The sequence below is a fragment of the Gossypium raimondii genome, chromosome 8 (assembly GCF_025698545.1).
Source record: "Gossypium raimondii isolate GPD5lz chromosome 8, ASM2569854v1, whole genome shotgun sequence".
NCBI classification, from domain to species: Eukaryota; Viridiplantae; Streptophyta; class Magnoliopsida; order Malvales; family Malvaceae; genus Gossypium; species Gossypium raimondii.
The window spans coordinates 33,753,332-33,763,413 of NC_068572.1; the positions used below are offsets into that span (position 1 = coordinate 33,753,332).

General features: G+C 30.9%; 1 long non-coding RNA gene across 1 annotated transcript; it reads right to left on the reverse strand.

Moving 5' to 3' along the window:
* Positions 1–4,081: 4,081 nt before the first annotated feature.
* On the reverse strand, positions 4,082–6,021 carry LOC128043133 (uncharacterized). Its single transcript, XR_008198916.1, has 2 exons — positions 4,521–6,021; positions 4,082–4,283 (listed from the first exon to the last, which is right to left on the reverse strand). It is a non-coding gene; the product is annotated as an uncharacterized LOC128043133 (long non-coding RNA).
* Between the last annotated feature and the right edge of the window lie 4,061 nt (positions 6,022–10,082).

A 10,082-nucleotide genomic window follows, 5' to 3' on the forward strand; every position in this document is an offset into this window, starting at 1 on the left:
AAGAAAGATGTTACCTGGGTCATTGTTGATCGTTTGATGAAGTCCACACATTTTATTTCGGTGCGTACACAGACTTCTCTATTGACAAATTAGCCGAATTGTATATTTCTGAGATTGTGAGATTGCACAAAGTGCCAGTCTCCATTATTTCGGATAGAGATCCGCAATTTACATCACGATTTTGGAAGAAGTTGCAAGAGGCTTTGGGTACGCAGTTGCATTTTAGCACTACATTTCATCCTCAAAGCAATGGCCAGTCTGAGAGAATGATTCAGATTCTCAAGGATATGCTTCGTTGCTGTGTTTTAGAGTTTGAAAATAATTGGGAAAAATATTTATCGTTAGTTGAATTCGCATATAATAATAGCTTTCAATCGAGCATTAAGATGGCACCGTATGAAGCTTTATATGGTCGTAAATATCGAACTCTATTGTATTGGACCGAGCTTAGTGAGAAAAAGATACACGGGGTTGATTTGATCCAAGAGGCTGAAGAGAAAGTGAAAGTGATTCGTGACAGTTTGAAAGCCTCTCTAGATCGACAAAAATCGTACGCGGATTTGAAGCGTAAAGATATTGAGTTTTAGATCAGTGATAAAGTATTTCTAAAAGTATCGCCTTGGAAAAGAATTCTCCGTTTTAGTCGCAAAGGAAAGTTGAGTCCGCAATTTATTGGACTATATGAGATTATCGAAAGAATTAGGCCAATGGCTTATCGACTTGATTTACCGTTAGAACTTGAGAAGATTCCTAATATGTCGCATAACGAAGAACCAATCAAAATTTTAGCACGAGAGATTAAAGAATTAAGAAACAAAAGTATAGCCTTAGTGAAGGTTCTTTGGAACCGTTATCAGATTTAGGAGGCTACTTGGGAACCCGAGGAAGCTATGAGAAAACAATACCCTAACCTATTTTTCGGTAAGATTTTCGGGGACGAAAATTCCTAAGGGGGGAGAGTCGTAACGACCCGTTTTTAGTGAAATCAAAACAATGGTTTTGAGACCATAAATCTGAAGTCAAAAAATTTATTTTAATATTATTTTAATATCTACAGCATGATCGTATTATAGTATAAAAATTTCGTTAAAAAATTTTACCGTTTGTATGCTCAATTTGTGAAAAAAGACTAAATCGCATAAAGTACGAAAGTTGTGTTCTATTAGCTAAAGGTGTTAAATAGCTATAAAACTTTAAAGTGGAGGTTCTTATATGGTAATTAGACCATTAAAGGTGATAATGGATGTGCATGGCTTGACAATTATGAAAATTTTAAAGTTAGGTAAGGTTAAAATGGTAAATAGTCAATTAATGAATAAATTAAATAAAACAAAATATGCCATCATCCTTAGTTCATCTACCATCGAAATTTTCAGCAAAAATAGGCTTGGGAGAGTTTGAAATTTTCAGCCAAGAAAACTTATGCATGTAAGTGAATTTGGTGTTTGTTTTTGTTGATTTTTATGTTTTTGAAATTATTGTAACTTAACCTAGCTAACTAGGGGGCTAATTTGCAAAACTAGTGAATAGTTTGAGTTTTTCCATTGATGAATATGTTAGAGTTTTAAAGTTTAATGGAATAAAATGAATCTTTGTTGTTAAATAAACAACTTTTGTTAAGTGAGTTTTATTGAAATTGTCAATTAGGGGTTAATTTGTGAAATATGAAAAATGTGTGGTAAATGTGTGAATTTTTGAAAATATGGGCTGCTATAAGCACATATTTAATTCGGCTAGGCTTAGGTGTGGATGAAATTGCATGAATTTCATTTTATGAGCCTAGGGACTAAATTGTAAAGAAGTAAAAAGTATAGTGGCAAAATGGTAATTTTTCATGACATGAATTTTGGATTAAATTGAATAGAATGATGCTTAAATTAGTTAAATTTGATTATATAGATCAAGAAAAGCAACTTTTAGAATTAAATCGGGGAAATGATAAAGTCGTGGATTAAACGATCGTACTTCTCCATACGAGTTTGAGGTAAGTTCGTATAATTAATTTGAGTATTTATATACTTTAATTGAAATATATGTATGTGAATGATTTAATTAGTATGTATGATTATCGAATGCATAACCGATGACGTACGAAGAATACCGAGCCCCGTTTGAACCTTAGGAATTCGTAGGATACAAATGACATGCCATTAGGGTTATTGATTTGGTTGAGGTCTTGCATGTGTTGCCGACCCACCACAGCTTGTATGAGCTTACCGATTTACAACTCGTGAGAGTTTACCGATTCTCAACTCGTATGAGCTTACCGTTGTTTAGCTCAGAGGAGCTTACCGATTATGGCTCGAAAGAGCGTATATGTATAGAAATTGACAGATTATAGTTCAGTGCACCTGGTGTGTGCTACCCGCATATCTAACGATATTCTAAGTGGTTCAACGGGCATAGTGTCATTGCGAGATTATACAAGTTCAATACGAACTAGTATAGAAATTACATGTACATGGAATTTAATAATTGTTGAATTCATACATGATTCTCAGTTTTTATATGAATACATGGCTAACTTGGTTATTGATTATGTGATAGGCTTTGGCCAAATTGAATTGTGTTATACTTTTGAAATACTTACTTAAATTGTGGTTAAATGGTAAGTTTAATTCTGTGTTATACGAACTTACTAAGCTTAATTTCTTAGTCTGTTTATTTTTTCGTGTTTTATAATGATTCAGAAGCTCATTCGGATTGGAAGTTGTCAGGGAACACATCACACTATCAAATGTTATTTTGGTACTTTTGACTTTATATTTGGGATAAATGGCATGTATAGGTCTTTTGGCTATTGGAAACCCATATGTTTTGTTATGTTGTAGCCATTTAATTTGGCTTGAATTTGGTTATGTATATATATATATATGTAAATAGCCTTATAGTATATGATGTATGGAAGTTATGTGAATGTCTTTATTTTGAATCGGTATTTTAGGTATCAATTGGTTGAGATTTATAAGTGGCATACATGCTAAGTTTTAGACACAAAGATTTCATATATGTGTTTGACCAATTAGGTACATTTGGATACATAGTTTGCATGTTTATAAGTGGCCATTTGAGGTGCTTATATGTATCATGATGGTATGTGATATTATTACATGTTATAAACTTGATATTTGTTGATTTTGGTTGCCTATTTATGCCATGGTTGTATGCATATTGATGTGTGTAGGTTGGTACCAATTTGGGTGAGAAATATGGCTTGGAAAATGACCTATTTTTTTCCATACGGGCAGAGACATGGGCGTGTGTCTCAGCCGTGTGTGACACAAGGCTAGGTGACACGGTTGTGTGTCCCCTATAACTTCCTTTGAAATTATATTAGTAGCTTCACACGGCCTAGCACATGGGCGTGTAGCTTGGCCGCGTGGCACAAGTCAGTATACCCTCAAGTTTTCACACAGCCTAGCACACGGCCTATCACACGGGCGTGTGAGGCCATTTTGAAGGGTACACAGCGTGGCACACGGGTGTGGGTTGGTCGTGTGACCCAAGTCAGTGAGTTACACAGGGTCGAACACGGGCTAGGAAATTCGCTTCAGAGTTGGCTCCAATAGTGTTCATTGAGTTGTTTTCGTCGACATTCTCTGATGACACCCTTCTCTCTTCTTCTATTTGGTATTTATATGTTTTAGAATGCTTAGAAAGCCTAAAAAAATACTTTTTTCTGCTTGTTTGGGATGCAAGTCGCGAAATCAACATAGTTTGGCACTGTAACACCTCTAACCCATATCCGGCGCCAAAACAGAGTTATGGAGTATTAACAACGAAATAGTAAATCATTCAAATCATACATTAATACAAACATAATCAAATTGCTTGGACTTTAAGAAACTGAAATACTTACTAAAATACGAAATCAAAATGACATTAATCAGATAAAAACACATCAAAACTAACCTAATATGTGCCTAACCAATATGCCCTCCTAGGTACCACAATTATATATAATTTACTCTCAAAATACACATTAATTCAATTCATCAACTCATTCAAGCAATACCAAATCAAAATACCTAATAAAGTTACCACAACCATAACAAATCAAATATATGTAAGCCGCACATACTAGCATAACAACTATACCTCATTCTCATACCCTTTGCAAATTAGTTATTTGCACAAAATATCATTCATAATATTCACATAAGCCAAACATTAACCAAAATAGCACAAGAGCCTATACATGTCATATAATTTGAATTTAACATTTCAAAAACTACCGAGATAAATTGGATAGTGTGACTTGAGTGCCGATCCTTTCGTCCAACCTTCCAAAAATATACAATGACATTAAACAACACAAGTAAGCTTAATGAAACTTAGTAAGTTCGACGAGATAAACAAAAATCTTACCGAACTAATTACAATAAATCAAATAATAATAATAAAAATCATCCATGACAACTCCCTGTCATTCACAACTTCAATCGACAAATACATCCGTATTTAAATCAATACAAAAATAAATAACATGTCTTTCAAATTTATGAAATAAATCACCTTACCGAGATTTTTCCATTCGAAGAGCGACTTTCGGATAAGAGTACATCGTCAACAGAAGCTCATAAGAGCTGGTCCTCCCAAATACGCCAACAGAAGCTCGAAAGCTGAACAGAAGCTAGTAAGAGCTGATCCACCCAATCATGCCAAAAATAAAATAAAACACGATAGTTCACAACAAATGATGAACCCCGTTTACTTGGGTAAAATTCTAATATCTCCCTCCAATACCATCTCCACTCCAAACCCCCGTCATACACCAAATCACGTATGTACTCAAATCTCGCGTTCAATTCAAACCGGATATCCAATTCAATATTATAATTCAAACAATAATTCATTTCCAGCAATAGAATATATGCATAATACCAATCATCAATTTGTACAAATGTTAAATTTTAACCGTACGAACTTACCTGGACTGAATTGTAGTAATTGTAGAAGTTTAGGAACTATTCCGCTATTTTTTTTCCACGAATATCTACGAGATCTTGATCTAAAATATAAAATTACTCATTTATTAGCATATATTTCATTTCTAATCCATTTTACAATTAATACCCTTTTATTTTTCTACTTTATGCAATTACCTAAACTTTTACAATTTTTGCAATTTAATCCCTTAATTAGTTAATCTATCACATTAACTAATTTTCTCAAATAAACAACCTATCCAAATATTCTAGGCCCTCATACAACCCTTAATAAACCTAAAATTCACTATCAAACCCTAATATTTTGACATTTTCACAATTTAATCCTAAAATCAATATTTAACAAAAATCACTTTACAAAATCATCACACAACACAATCAAAGCTCCAAATCCATGTTATTCATAAAAAACATCTAATATTTTTCAATGGAAACTTCCAAAATTTTTAACAGAATTAGAAACGAAGGTACGGGTTAGCTGGACCTAGTTGCAACTATCTCAAAAACATAAAAATTACAAGAAACGGGTAAGAATTGAACTCACATGGAAGCTCGTATGCTCAACCAATTCTCCAATCTATTTCTATGGTGTTCCGTCAGTGGCAAAAGAATAAAATGAAGAAGAAATCCTATTTCTTCTTACTTAATTTTGTTTTAATTTCAACTAAATTACAAGTTTGCCATTATAATTTAATTATTTTGTCCTTATCCATCAATTTACTGTCCCACTATACTATTTAGGGCTTAATTATCACTTAATTCCTTCCTCAATTAATAATTACATCATTTCATCACCTAATTGCTATAATTAGCAAGTTTTACACATTTTTCAATTTAGTTCTTTTTAATTAATTAACTATCGAAACGTTAAAATTTTTCAATGAAACTTTAATACCACCTTAATGAAACTCCGTAAATATTTATAAAAATATTTACGGCTCGGTTTATAGAAACGAGGTCTTGATACCTCACTTTCTAAAACCACTTGACCTTAGGGTCTTACCACTTGAACCTAATAAATTGTTATAGAACATAAATTACCAAATCAAAAACCTTTTTAAAACTATATTTGACTAGTAAATATTAAATAATAATATTTACGAACTTACTTGTAGAATTTGGTGGCCTCGAAACCACTATTTCCGACATCACTAAAAAATCGGGCTATTACAGGCACATGGTTGTGTGTCCAGCCTACGTGGGAAGGCCCAGGCCATATGGCTCCTGAATTCAGCTTTATTTTTCTGATTTTCACTCTTTTTTGCTCCTTTCGCTTCCAAATGCTCTCCTAAGTATAGAAACATGAATTCAAAGGATTAGGAGCATAAAATTCACCAATTTGCATAAATAATCATCCATAAACGTATTAAGAACGAGATTAAAATATGTTACTTTTATCATTTATCATAGATTTAAGAGAGAATTTGAGAGAAATTTGATAGTGGTTTGAGAATTTTGAGAGATTTTTTAGGGAATTTTGTGAAAAATAAGTAATGGTGGGGGGTTTATAGGGTTTTTTTTCTTTTTTACCGTTGTGGGGTGGAGGGCAACGACTATTTTAATTAGCCGTTGGGGAGGGGGAACGCATCTAGCTGGAAGCGTTTTTTGGGCAACATGCGGAAAGCATTTCCAGCTAGAAGCTTTTTTCTGCATTTCACCTGAAAATGCTTCTAGCTGGAAGCGTTTTCCCTGAATCGGCTTATTCTCATAATTATTCAAAAAATTGGTCTGGTCTGATAAATTTAAATTTTTTTTTACATTTATCAGTTGTAACACCACTAACCCGTATCCGTCGCCGAATTAGGGTTACGAGGCATTACCGAACAAATTCAACATTTTTAAAACCAAACTGATCACAACGTAAAAATTTAATTACTTTCGCATAGCTATTATAATTTACAATCAAAATGTAATTAACATCGTACTCAAACCTATACATGCCATAAGATTGAGTTCAAATATTTAACAAAATACCAAAAGAAGTCGATAGTGTGATGGACTATGCCGATGATCCCCGAGCTCAAACGTCTCCAAAATCGATAAAAGCAAATGGACGAAAACAAACAAAGTAAGCTTTTATAGCTTAGTAAGTCTATAGCATATCTAAAATACATATAAAAGAATCATATAATTCTTTAATTAAATTTATTGAAATCACAATTATCAATAATAATTACTAATCAAACATTGCTATATTAAGTCATTTTGTTTAAATCTAAATGGATGTGTATTTATCTAATACACATAAACGAACAAATGTATATACATTATATGCATATAATCAATTTACTAACATAATCATTAACGCATATACCGATTTCTATAGTACTTATTGTTCGCACTTCATCGGATCCATTTAAATATAATTATTCAAATACATATACCAAAAGCATAATTTTATACTTATCCACTATAAGTGCCGAATGCACATTTACACCTATACCCACCTATGCCGAATGCATACATATATACACATATATATATATCCAACAATTTCATGACAACCGATATATATATATACATACTTACTATTCACAAAGATTCGAACGATTATATAATCATCAACCACCTTGATACAATGTTCATAAACTTATCCATTTCATATAAACAAAATCATATATATTTATACTCAATACATAGAATCACTTAATTTAAAGATTCAACGGCACTTAGCACCTTAGGCTTATAGCTCGATTCGGATCACCAAGACGTAGCACGCTAGGTTTATAACTGATTCGGATCACCAAGACGTAGCCCGCTAGACTTAAAGTCTGAAAAATTCACTGGCATAAAGCCTGCTAGGTACAGAACCTGAATATCACAAATACAAGAATACTTTCTCATACTGGCATTACACATGTTTAAAATATATACGATAATTCATGTAGCATTAACCACACTTTCAAGAAATTGGCGGACCATAGCTCGCTTATATCTGTACTTACAATCCATACTTTTAGCTCAATACAAATAATTGTATATACGTTTATACCCATTCAAACCACACTTATTCCATAATATATAATTCATACCTTAAATTCAATTCCAAAAATTTATACAATTATATACATATATATATTGAGACTTCATATACATATTTTCATAACTTCCATACTTCAATCAATTCAAAACCCTATATATTTATATACACATATATTCGAACAATATATAAATATCTTTAATTCATAACATTAGATTCATTTCACAAGAATTGAAACATACCTTGAACCACTTATATATATATATATTCGTACCATATATATGTATTATACATACCTCTTTAAAATCAAGAATTTATACCTATGCAACATTCATACTTTAACTAATTTCAATAACTTATATATATATGTATATATATCCTAGCATTATATATACATATACATATACATGCTTATTCAAATATCAACTATACTCTTATACATTTCTTACCTTTATTTCAACCCATAAATCTATACAAGATTATACTTGTATATTCGAACATGCTATATATATAAATATCATCCATACTTCAAAATTTATTCAATCAATATACTTTTAAATATAGCTCAACACAAAATACAATTAGTATACATGTGTAAATATTAACTTAATAACTTTTAATTGCTAATAGACTTACCTCGGATATCAGCGGACACGATCGACTATTCGATTACTTTCATTTTTCCCCGATCCAAATTCATTTTCTTCGTTTCTTGATCTAAACATAATCAAATTTAACCTTTTTATTCATCAAAACATTCAATTAAGTCCAAAAATACATAAATGGGAAAATTACCATTTTGCCCCTAACATTTTACACTTTTTGCAATTTAGTCCTTTTTGCACAAAACACAAAATACACAAAATTTGCCAATACCACACAAGGGCCGAATATTCATGGTTCTCATACAAGTCCACACATTGCATTTATTTCACATTTTAGTCCCTCAAAAATTTATTTTCACAATTTAGCCCTAAATACTCAAATTCATCAAAAATCCCAAGACAAAACATGTTAATCTAAGACATATCTTCCATTATTCATCATCAAACATCACAAAGCACAAATATTCATCAATGGCATAACTCAAAATATTCATTAAAATCAGAAATTCAAGCATGGGTCGGGTAGTATTCAAAGCAACGATCTCAAAACGTAAAAGTTATCAAAACCGAACAAAACTAACCTTGAATTAAGCTTCAAAAGATGGCGAACCTAGCTTAGGTTTCTTTCTTTTCTTTTCTCTAGTTTCGGTCAAAATAAGATGAAAAGTGTGGCTTTTAATTTGTTTGTCTTTTAATATATTAACTTTATAATATAATATATTATTATAACCTTTATACATAATATAAAAACTATAATTTATAAGCATAATGTCATCCACTATCTTGAATAATGGCCTAATTTCCTATTAAGGACTTCACATTATAAAGGCATTAGCAAGTTAGCACTTTACACATTAATTAGTAAATTTCACATTTTACGCGATTAAGTCCTTTTATTAAATTAAGCACACAAAAATAAAATTAATTCACGAAATTTTCACACATGTAAATTAACATATAATAAACACATGAAATAATATTAAAATATTATTTTTTTTCGGATTTGTGGTCCCGAAACCACTATTCCGATTAGGGTCAAAACCGGGTTGTTACATCAGTATTTAAGTCATGCCACTGATGCTTTTGTTTTCCCAAAAATTGCATTTTGTTGTTTAAAAATTAAACATAGTTAGTCTTGATATTTAATTTTTGTACTTTGTACGATTAAAATTAAAAAATATTTTGTTATATATCATTGATATTATTAATAATTTTGTAATAAATATATTAATTAAAGCAATTTTATAAGCAAGTTATTATGAATTCAATAAGAATATTTCATATTAAATTTTTTTATACAAATATTAATATGTCAATAATTAAATTAAAATTTAAAATTAATGTTTGGGCTGGCTCCGCTGGGCCTGTTCACTGTTTAAAATAATTAAAAATATAAAATTTATATTAATATTATTTTTATAATTAAATTTAAATATAAAATATTTTTTAAACACTGAAATGGTCCGTTTGGATGAAATAAACTCGGTTTTTTACAATAATATTATAAAAAAATAAAAATTTACCAAAATATTTTAACTTTTTTTATTT